Source organism: Drosophila mojavensis, unplaced genomic scaffold, assembly GCF_018153725.1.
Source record: "Drosophila mojavensis isolate 15081-1352.22 unplaced genomic scaffold, ASM1815372v1 contig_36, whole genome shotgun sequence".
Lineage (NCBI taxonomy): Eukaryota > Metazoa > Arthropoda > Insecta > Diptera > Drosophilidae > Drosophila > Drosophila mojavensis.
The window spans coordinates 16,383,247-16,395,770 of NW_025318858.1; the positions used below are offsets into that span (position 1 = coordinate 16,383,247).

Here is a 12,524-nt window from a genome sequence, read left to right on the forward strand (position 1 = left end):
AACACACGGCAAATTATGTGCATCTATTTTGTGAACACACACACAGATACATTTCGTTGAACCAAAACAGAGATACGACAAGGTGCAGAGCAAGGCAGGCTTGTACCTTTTGTTCCTTTCGCCGTTTCCTAGGTGTTTTTCGTTTCAGCTGGGATGGCACATTAATAAATGTATTTCATTTTCATTTTAAGTAAACTGGCGCCAAATAGTTTCACGTGGAGTCAGCAAAACTTTTGCTCCATCAACCAAATGCGAGCAACAACAAAAATTACTTTTCAATGTATCTTGTGCTGCTGCTGTATATCTTTAACTTTACGCCAAAGCTTTTAGCTAGAAATGCTCTCTCTTAGTGAAAGATACTGTGGGTCTGTGGTTGATTTTGATGATGTTGCGGCAGCATTAATTTATTGTCAGTGTGGTATATCAAAAAATTAATCCAACTTATTTTTTATTAGGAGGAATATTTTTTTTATTGTGGTCTATTTAACTTTACCTTCAAATAAAAATGTCAGATTATTAAAAAATATTAAAAATGTATATTAAAAATCACTACAAAGAATTTTAAACAAATGAAAGACGTTTAGCATATGACCTAGGTATGCTAGAATTTGTTAAAAAAATGTTCTAAGTAATTTTTATTAATATCTATTTTGTCTGTAATATTTTTATAATATGAATTTGTTTAAAAATTAAGCTTGAAGACTGAAGTTTATATGATTGAACTGCTGAATAAAAATATAAAAAAAATTTCATATAACTTTAATATTAAAAAAAAAAAAAAAAAAATTATTTCAGCCAAAAAAAAAAAAAAAAATAAATAAATAAATAAAAATAAAAATAATATGTATGCATTTTAAAATTGTATCAATTAACGTACAAGTAATTTTTATTACAAAATTTTAATATAGCCAAGAAAGTTAGCTGACATTTATTCTATTTTTAGGTTATTAGCTTGAGTCAGAGATTTCTAATTAATTACTTAATCAATTTTTTTTTTACTTACATTTTATATTTTTAAACTAAAATAAAGTGTACTTAAATATATTATTAAGTTATTTTTATTGAACTGTAAATAAACATTGCATGATGAAACAAAAAAATTTTGCAGCTCATGTTTATTGATTTTGTAAACATTTGTAGATATTGTATATCCTTAAACATTACTGCATATTATATTATATTATTTTTATATTATATTATATTATATCATTTTTCTATATAGGACATCACCAATTCGTATATCTATATCTTGCCCAATTTGTTTGCTGTTGTCTGCCTCGCACTTCATTGTTCTGGCTGCCGCCTTCGTCTTTATGCGTTTTTCGCATTTCAGTTTGTCTCGCAATTTTCTTATTCTTGGGGTTATGCCTTCTATGGGCATACATATATACACATATATCTTAAGAGAGGGAAAGGCGGCTAAAGAGACAGAGAGATAGAGAGACACAGAGAGAAAAAGGTATTGGGGTTGCTTTTATTTTTATTGTGTCTGCTGCTGTTGCTACTTCTGCTGCTGCTGCTGTTGCTGAGGACTCGAGTCGAGTTTTTGTGCTGCGCGCTTTTTTGGGCATTGTGCGGCAACGGCTTCAGATGCTTCAGCTGCTGCGTTGTCTGCAGCTGCTGTGTGGCAAAGTTTATTTTCATTAGTTTTAATGCTGCTCATTATGCTCATAGCCAGCGTCTCGGATGTCTGCCGATGGTGATGCCGATGCGGCGGCGGCGGCGGCGGTGATTGTAACTGTAGCTGTGTATATGTCTATCTGTATCTGTAAATGTATCTGTATCTGTGTCTGTATCGGTGTCTGTATCTGTATCTGTATCGGTGTCTGGCTGTCGCTTCCTTTATGCCTTTGGGGCACACATTGTGCACATAGCACGGCACAACTGATTGCTGTTAATAATAATTGTTGTTGTTGTTGTTGTTGTTGCTACTGCTGCGGTTATTGCTGTTGTGTCAAAGTCAAACTCAGACCCAGACCGAGACCCAGATCCACAACCAGACCGAACCAACCCCATCCGTAAATTGTGGCACAGTATTTTGGAATGTTTGGCCCATCGATAACGAAATTTGTATGTGTGTGTGTGTGAGTGTGTATGCCTGCTATTTACCTATGCAAAGTTCAAGGCATTTTCTAGCCAAAAAGGCAAAAGCATTATTAATAGCTAAGCCAAAAGCCCATTTCATAGTTATAGAGTCATGGATAATGTTGTCTTGCAACCCTTTCAAATTTCATTTTGAGCTAAAAGTATATATTATCTTTAATAAATTGTTCTGGCATTCTTCAGCATTGAATAATATACTTTTTATATGCTCGCTTATCAATCAATCAGCTGTGGAAAGTTGCTCTGCTTTTTCATTCGCTTCCGCTTAATTTTGGCTAAATAATTTCCCATTAGCGAGGCGATGCGCTGCCGCCCACCCAAATAAAAAAAAAAATGAGCGCCTAACCCATCGAGAAATGTTTCATTTGATTTGCATAAAATTGATTAACGAGCAGCAATCAACCAAAGACCAGAGCCCATAAAAAGGGTTCAAGTGAGGGAAATTTATTAAGTTTCGTGTTCCTTTGAAAAATATTTCACAAAATTCCATGGATTTTGTTCACTGCCCGCTGAAAGGGTGGATTGAGTTTGTCAGCCGGAATGTTGGAAGTAGTGAAATACATGTATATATGGGAAGGTATAGAAAATGTTTATATATTGTTGACCACAGACAGAGCTAACTTGAGTTTAAATAGAAATATGTAAACTATTTTTGCAATAGACATTTTTGTATAAGAGTTGAAAGAATATTGTGATGTAAAGTGATACTGAATACAAAAAGAAAACATCCAGCTAATTAATATGCTCGCCAACTACATGCTAACGATAACTGAGTAATATTCAATGAATATTCTTAAAATTAAAAAATTAAAATTATATTTTTTTCATTTTTATAATTTATATATAATTTGATATATTATAATTTTTATATATAATTTTATTATTTTATAATTTTATATATAATATTATTAATCTATTTTTGTTATTTTCTCTATTAAGTTGTGTATGATAATTATTTTTATGTATTTTTTGTTTTGTTACCATTAATTTTTTTTTTGTTTTATTTTTTTTTTATTATTATTTTTTTTTTTATTATTATTTTTTTTTATTATTAATTTTTTATTTATCTACTCTTACTGTTTTTAAATTCAAACAAATACCTTCTTCTAATAAATCGCATCTAGATGCTTAGAGTGTATCGAAACTTCGTTAATTTCATAAAGTCAACTATTCTATTTAGCTTTTATTTTCATTTTCTAACTGATTTAATCAGCTGTTCCAGCAAATTGAACACGAGACCGAGACAACGGCTAAAATTTCATTCTTATGAAATTACGCTTGGCTGGCAATTCGCGCTGACCAAGTTATAATAAATTTCTGTTGGTGTTGAGAATTGTAATTCGAGAGCGCGACGCAACGGGTCGCATGTGTCTTGAGGCGGTCGTGTTGGTTGGTGGCTTAAATGGTTGGCTCAGTGCGAACGCACATGTTTGCCCATGGCTGTGGCAAGGCCATGGTGGAAACGCGCTGCTTAACACAATTTTTGCTACCCTTCGCAGCAAGGTTTTTTGTTTTTCAATTTTGTTTTCTGACTGTATTTTTATTTATTTTTTTTTTCATATACACATTTATCTGCTTTGCGTTTCGAATTTCCGGTTTTTGTAGAAAATCCAAGTCAATGACAGCGGCGCGGCACAGTTGACGCAGAGGCAATTAGTGGCACAGTGGCTCCGATAAATGCGCAAACGGCAGCAATTTATTTGAGTTATTTGTTTTCACGAAAATGGAAATCAATTTTTGCGTTTTCGGTTTGACAGGATTTAAGGAAGATTTTTGTTCTTTTTTTTTCTTATTTTTTTTTTTTTTTATTTTTTTTTTTTTTTTTTTTTTAATTTATATATTTGATATTTATTTTGTACTATAAACAACCGCAGTTGCAGTTATTTGCAGATATGCTTCTGTATATTTGAATATGTATGTATGCAAATAAATGTTTGCATATTTATTCCCTGAACCCATTGCAACTGGGAAATCAATGTAGAATATTTGTGTTGAAATGGCAGATGTGTCTTATATATACATTTTTGATCATATTCTTTTATAGCAAGCGTAGATCGAGCTTGCTTTAAATATGTTATAATTGCAACCGTTTTATTGCTATCAAATAAAATCCTAATCAATGGGAAATCGCTGCGTCAAATAAAAGAAGTGTAGGACATTTTAATCGTTCATTTATTCGAAAGGTTCCAGGGTATCTTATAGTCGTGCAGTCTCGACTAGATCAGGTTTACATGTTATTTCATACATTTTCAATAACTTTTGGCACTCTTATTTATTTATTGTATTTGCATGTGGATTAAAACAAAATGCTACAAGCTGTAACTACACAGTTTACACAGTGCAAAATACACATGAGGATACTATATTGGAAAAAATAGAAAAATAAATATATATGAAAATATATTTAAAAAATTATATATACATCTATATAAAATATATAAACAAATTTATATGAAAGAAAAATATACAAATAAAATGAAATATGTAGCAACAGAGAAATATATGTTGTTGTTAAATAAATGTCGACTTTATTATCAAACTTTATTGCAAATATATTTAATAAAAAATGTATCCACTATTTAATAATATTTATCCTAACATATAACTAAAGAGAAAATTATATAGTTTTTGTACGTTTATTTTAAAAGTCCTTAGGGATTTTGGTTGACTTGCCAAAGTCGACATTTAAATGTAAATCCGTTCAAAGCGGATTTCAGCTTTATGCTGTTCAATCTCAATTTCTCTCTTTTGTCGCTGTCGTTGCGAGCGCTTTTTTATTTGAGCTGCGCAAACAGTCCTGTATTAAAAAAAAAAAAAAAAAAAGAAAAAGGAAAGAGTTGAAATTGAATTAAATAGGCGTAGGAAAATAAAAGAGAAAATCGGAATAAACAATGAAGCACTCGCTCAATTGCAGCCGGCAAAGCAGTTTACTTCATTTGTACCCTTTTTTATTTGAAATGTACATATATATATATATATAATATTTGGTCAAAACAATTACCAAACAATTGTTGTTGCGGGTCGCAGAGACAACGCCTGGCAGCCAAACGCACGCTTCAGTTCATTTGAATGTGATTTATGCACAGCGACCCAAAACGAAGCGTAGTAGTCCCCAGACTGACGGCCTGACTAACTGACTTACTGACTGACATTTCCTCTGAAAATGAGTGGCACAATTATAATAAAATATATTTTTAATTTTTTTATTTATTTTTTTTTACATTAGTTGCGAAAGAATCAAGATTAATGCACAGCCAGCAAATAAAATGTTGGGTTAGGTTAAGAAACTTATTTTGTAATAGGCTCAATTCGAGTTTTGCACTTACGGCTGCCTTAACTGAAGAGATTTAATCTAAATATAGTGTAAAATATTTTAAATCTCAGATTATTGTTAAAAGATAATAAAAAAAAGTGGTGGCTTTTGAGATGTTATATTGTATAAAACTCATGATTATTGCCATGATTGGATTTTCGCTTGGTTAATAATTTGGAAATTTATTTTTTAGCAAAGCTGTAATGTTTATATATATATATATATATTTATATACTTAAGTATAATAGTGATTAAACTGAGTCATTTCCATTATTTTAGATTGAGTTCGATTAATTTTTTATTTTTTTATAATATATATACTATTATATTTTTTTTTAGTTCTACTTTTCATATATTTTTATTTATTATTACTTATTCTATACGTTTTTATTTTTTTTTTTTGTTTTATTATATAATACTATTTTTTTTCTAAAGAAGCAAACTTTAAAATAGCTTAACATTTTTTTGTGATATTAAAATTATTTATTTTTAGTTTAATTAAAAACAAATTTTGTTAGTTTATTTCAAAATAAATAAATCGCAAATGAAATTGCTCTAAACAGTATTTATAGTTAAATGAAAAGTAAATATTTGTACAGGTTTCCATAGCTCAAATTTCAATTAGAAATTTTCATTTCCAGTTTCTGTTGAACATGTGGGTCAGTCTTTTTGAGAGTTTCGGTCAAGGAGTTTCATTTTTTCATTATTTCATATTCATTATAAACTTTTACATAGCTGCTGACCCACAATGACCCACAATGTAAGTCAAGCCTAAAAAAAATATAAAAAAAATGCTTATAAATCTGAATTATGATTTCATTTTTCGCTCTGCTCGAGCGCCCGCCTATGAGTTACACAAATAATTAAAACTATCGTTTTGTTTGCCATTAAACGTAGTTTCTTCTTATTCTCTTCATTTTTGTTAAATTTTTTATTAAAATGTATTTTTTTTTTTTTTGCACTGTACAGAAATTTTTTTGTGTGAGCCGTCGGCGTGGCCTGGGTCCGATGGTGATACTTAATTGAATTATGCTTTTGTTTTATGAGACTAAACGAGACCCAAGCTCAAACGTTGAAGTGCTCTCCAGAAATTGTTTCACTGTGCCAGTCATGCTCAGGCTGCTGCTGCGGCTGCGGCTTCTGGGGCACATTTACATTGCAAGAGGGCTGTTATTAATATATTATTTATGTGGTCTACTTAGGGGTTAAATTGTAGGGTAGGTTGCCTGCCCTACCACCCACCCTCGCTTCCCTCCCGCCCTCCATCTCTTTCTCTCTCTCTCTGTCTGTCTCTGGTGACGGGTCTCATACTCCCAAAGGGGTTGCAATTGATTTATAATCCATTTCTCTGCGGTCTCAAATTACACCAAAAGCAACCAAATTGCTGAAAATGAATGCCATTCCACAGTAGCGAGTAGAGACTTGAAACCGCAGCAACCGATTAGCTATGCATTTGACTAACAATAATTAAGTTGCTTTCAAATGCTTATCAAATAGTTTAACCAGATTTTATGTTAACTAGGTTGAGTCTCTATAAATTGTATTATTTAATTTATCTTACAGATAAAAAAAGAGAAATAATATTAATTATACGTAATTATACGAATTATAATTTTTCTAATTTACGAATTTTCTTAAACATTACCATTATAAATATAATTATATTATTAGTATAAAATCACTTTAAAATTAAATACTGTATTATTATTTTTGGCAGAGCATCTATATTGTACATATATTTACGTATGTATTATATTTAAAATTTTACTTAATTGTTTTATGTTTTTCATTTTTTTTTACTCTAATCTATTTAAAGTTATGTAATATGTCACTCTTGCAAAATTTAACAGTGTTTTGAGTGAATATTTATGAATATTTATTCATATTAAAATTCTGGTTTATTTAAAAACTTACTAATGTAAGTAGCTAAATAAAAATGTTTAATAAATGCACATTTCTTTTTGATATCTGAGCGGAAAGCATGCATTTAAAGCTAAAAGAAACCTTCGAAAGGCTGCACACAATAGAAAATAATAGAAAATAGAAAAATATTCTCCATTTGCTTCTTTACAGCTGCTCGACTTGGTGTTCAGCAAAGCCAAATTGTTGCCTTGGCCCTAATAGCCTTAAGCTAAACGCTTTGAGAAGCTTGCAAACAGATTGCACAGTGATTGCGATTGTGACTTAGGAAAATAAATAAAAGGAACAATAATGAAAATAAAAAAATGTCAAAAATATTGTACTAACTTGTTATTAATTAGTTTAATAATTATTTGTGTTGTATAAGATAAGAGTGTAGTTGAAATTATTATGTATTCAATTATGAATTATATTTATGGTTGGCAATTGTAGTCATAATCTAAGTTAACAATAAAGCGACTTTAAATCACATAGAAATCAAATTCTTATCAAAGTACTATACAACTGATAAAGAAAACCTCACAATTGTTAAGTAAACAAATGTATAGATATTAATAAGCAGCTCAATATTGATATATGTGATAATATAGTGATATATATATAGTGATATATAGTTAAAGATAACGTTGTCCGGCTGGGCTATCAAACATTGCTATAAACATGTTTAAACAATTTTAAAAATATTTTAAATTTAAATTAAAATCATATTCTACTGACTTTATCTAATCTGGCCCACTGTGCGGCAAGGGAGCAGCTGCAGCTGCATCTCCTTTCCTTCTTCCCCGCCCTGGAAACTCAATAAACGTCAACATTGCACAATGCACAAGCTTTAAACATTTATTACTTAATACAATTTAATTTCCACACCATTTGTGCAATGTGCAGGCGGTTGCCATTGTGGCAGTGATGACAACAACAACAACAGTAGCAGCAACAACAACAATAATAATTGCAATGGGAACAGCAATATCATATAACATGTAAAGGCAACTACAACACACAGCTGCTCGTAGACGATATGCAGCGACCACAACACGGCGACAGCGCCAATTTTTGTTTCGCTTATATGTTGATACCCTGCATTGCATTTGATGTATGGAAAGTGGAAGTAATGAATGTGCAAGAGTTTTAGCTGAAAGTCAGCTTAAATTATTATTAAAAATATACATTAATATTCCTTTTGGCTTTATTGTATATTAATTTCTCTCTGCTCTTTACATTGTTAACATAGCTAGATCGATTATATATGTCTCTATCGATCAAGCTTAGAACAAATTTCAATAGATTTCGTGCCTGAAAACAGAAAAAATATGTAAAATGACAAAATTTGAATATAATGAAATAATGTAAAGTAGCTTTCGGTTTTATTATATTGAATAACTTTGAGCTAAGTCCAGTCAAATTTCTAAAATATATATTAATATAGGATAACTGCTGGTCGTTCTTATTTGACATTTCTATCAATTTACATAAATTTTAAACTCGCATATTTCAAAGGCAAATGAAACTATTTAGAGTGTCTACCAAACAATATACAGGGTAACTCATAGTCTCTCATTTTTGCCTCTTCTTCATTCAGCTCGGCAAGCATTGATTTTCAAACAAAGCTTTTGAAACATAAACACAATATTTTGCAAGCTAGCAATTATGCAGGGTATCGAATAATCGCGCATTTTCATCTCAATTACATTGGATTCAATTTTATTTTATAATTTTCACAGCATTTGCTACACGGATTTTTGCCGGCAGTAAATGTAGCCAGGCTATAGCTGACCAAATGGCCTGGCAAACGCCCCCATCCCCATTCTCTTCCAGCCGCTCCTCTGTGTATAATAATTATTAAACATGATTATGGAATTTCAACAATTATTATTAATGAAGAACTGAATGCATGCTACTGCCAATTCACGCACACACACAGAGAGAGGGGGGAACATATTCCATATATTTCCTTGTAAATTGTAATTAAACCAACAACAGCTTTCACAGCGCACATTGCGTATACGCAATGTGGTAGCCAGGCTCGCGCATATATATGTACATATATAGTATGTGGATTGCCACACTATCTTTTCGTTTGCCATGCACGATTAGTCAAATTGCATTGGAAATGATGTTGGCAGCTGTTGAACTTTTGCATCTCGCCTTCTTCTAATTTAAATATGCGCAACGAAGCCTGAAAGTTGAAGAGAGAAAATAGTGAAATGATGTCGGAAATTGATTGCTAAATGAAAACATTATGCAATTTTGCTATAGTTCGTGTTGACTGAGAAAGTAAAGCCAATTGTGATAGGCCTAGATAATATTTTGAACTACTCAGCTGCAGTTTGAAGCATTTTACTAATTATGCTGCAAATTGTGTGAAAAATATTGTTAATTCATTAAAAAACAAATGTTGTACAAATTGCGATTGAATGTGATTGAATAATTTATATTATTTAATGACTTCAAATGCAATGCCAGTGGGCTGACTAAACACAAGTGATATTATTTGTGTTATCCATAAATTATTATTTATACGTATATGCTTGCGTGACATTTGAGTGTGAACTGAACTTGTGAGTAATTTGTTAATAATTCTGATGAAAGTAGGAATTTTGTTCAAAGGTTGATTGTCATCGAGGTATTTTTTTCTCAATTTAAAAATTGATGACATTGTAGTAGAAAAAGGAGTAGAGAAAGAAGCATAGCAGCCACGTAGTATAGTAGCATAGCAGCATAGCAGCATAGCATCATTGTATCATAGTAATATGGGAGTCTTAGTGCACAGTAGTAAAATTAGTAGTGAACACGGCAGTAAAATGAGTAACAGACATAGTGGTAGTAGATCTAGTAGATATAAAGCAGAAAATATGATAGATAAGTAGTTGACATCGTAATAGACATAATAGTGGATATAGTACTAGATAAAGTAGTAGACCACTATATCTGTTAATAATAAATAGGTAAAGAATAGACACAGAAGTAAACATATTCTATTATAAATATGATAAGTAGTGGGATAAGTAGTGGGATAAGTAGTGGGATAAGTAGTGAAGTTGCATAATGCAATGCAACCCAATACATCAAATAAATGGTCTTATAAAAAAAGGAAAAGTGAAGTAAGGATTGGCTAAAAGTGATAACAATAGAGAATTAACCTAATGTAAATCCAGCAAGACGACGCATTTAAATCATCTACTATTTCATGACATTCCACAGATATCTAATATCATATATCTAATAATTTCTAATTTGTTGTCATACATACATAATAAAGCAATAAGAAAATTCTGATTTGTTGTATAATTTCGACACATTTACTATAGATCTAAATTTAGTTGAGAGAGCGTGTGCCTGCAAATGCTTTTTGTGCTGCTCTAAATAACAATTAATTCGAGAAATGTTTCAGTTTTTAAATGAGCTTTGTTTTCATGATAGTCGCAATTGTCACATAACTCTTTGAAGCTACTCCGTTTTTATTTTTCATCTTTTTCTTTTTGTACTGAAAGTGAGCTCTGGAGAAACTTGATTCAATTACTTAGCGACTGGCTGTGGAAATAAATGGTAGCTTGAGTGCACACGCTGGATTTACTAGTAATTTACTGCGCAGACACACACACACATACACACTTACACATGTATAAATATTCATATATGTGTGTAGATGTATATGTCTATTATAAAACGCATACCATGGCAGCTTTTGCATCCACTTTGAAATTCTTCTGCAGCGTTTGTATGCAGTTTGTCGGCATCATTTTTTTTATTATTTTTTTTTTTTTAAGAGTTGTGGGTGGGAGAAAGAGTGGCAGAGATAGGTTGGAGTTGTTGGTATTGCCGGCAGCTAAAATGCCATTAAGACTATGCGAGACAAAAGAGCGTCGCTCTCCTGGTCTCAGCCATTAAAAAAAGAAGCAAAAAAAAAAACTAATGAATTAAAATCTGAAATGAATTAGTTTTTCAGCTACAGATTTTATGGCCTTTGGCAGTCTGTGTGCGACACAGAGAGAGAAAAAGAATATTTGCGTGTGTATGCTAGAAAGGAAGGACATTAATGACGAGTGGAAATGGCATCTTGTGCTGTGTGTATCAAAGGATCAAAGAAAATGCACATGTGCAAGGCAAAATAATAGAAAATGTACTATAATGCATTTATATATGAATGGGGGAATATATACAAAATATGTGAATATAGTTTTAGAATATTTTAATGGAATTTACAATATATATATATTTACAATATATATATATATCAATTCATTTGCTAAAAATAGATATTCCTCTCATTTGCAAACTATTGATGACATCTTAACAATGCATTGATTATAATTAACAACGAATAACTTTTAGTCATTTTTAACACTCGTAAATTGCAATTTGGCGGAATTTATAATTGGCTAACGGCGGCTGCTATAAAATATTTAAACTCAATTAACGTGCAATGCATTTAATTGCGCGTGTGTGTGTTTGTGAGTGATTGTGTGCATGAATCACGCCTAGCCAAATAAATTATAATAGCACACACATACATTTGCATAATAACTAATAATTATAAATAATATTTCATGTGCATTTTGCTAGTGTTGCAACAACAACAACAACAACAAAACCAACGATTGACTAACAATAACATTTACAGCATGCACAGCTAACAAATAATCCAGTTCAGTGGCAATTTGTGTAGTACGCCCATGACTCCTCCTCCACCTCTGCCTTTTCCCAGCCAACCGAAAATTCTGTTAAACAAGCTTTTTATTCTTTTTTGTCCTTTTGCAATTAAAGCGAAATGTTTTTCGGATTCTCTATTGTCCAATCTATGTTAATGCAAATGTCAATTTAACGGTAATTAGTTGGGCACAGAGTAAAAAAGGGAGAAATGTATTATACATTAAAAGAAAATAATGAATTAATGATCAAATAAAACAAAAATGGTTTTTAAATACAAAAAATTAATATAAACGTATTTATTTTAAATATATAAATTCTAATTCTAAAAAAAATTAATAAAAAATAATAAAATGTTAATATAGAACATTAAAAAATAATATATAAAAACGTAAAAAAAATATAAAAACAAAATTGAAAAATATATATATATATATATAAATATAAATATAATATAAAAAAAACCCAGAATAAATAAAAAAAAAAAAAAAGATAAAATATAAATAGGAATATTAAAAAAAAGTTAAAAATGTTAAATAAA

The 12,524-nt window shown here is 30.7% G+C and overlaps 1 protein-coding gene across 4 annotated transcripts in view; it reads left to right on the plus strand.

The window, feature by feature from the left end:
- The window catches only part of LOC6576994 (disintegrin and metalloproteinase domain-containing protein 10), a 148,985-nt gene that overhangs the window by 9,642 nt on the left and 126,819 nt on the right, over positions 1-12,524 (plus strand). The window lies entirely within an intron of this gene.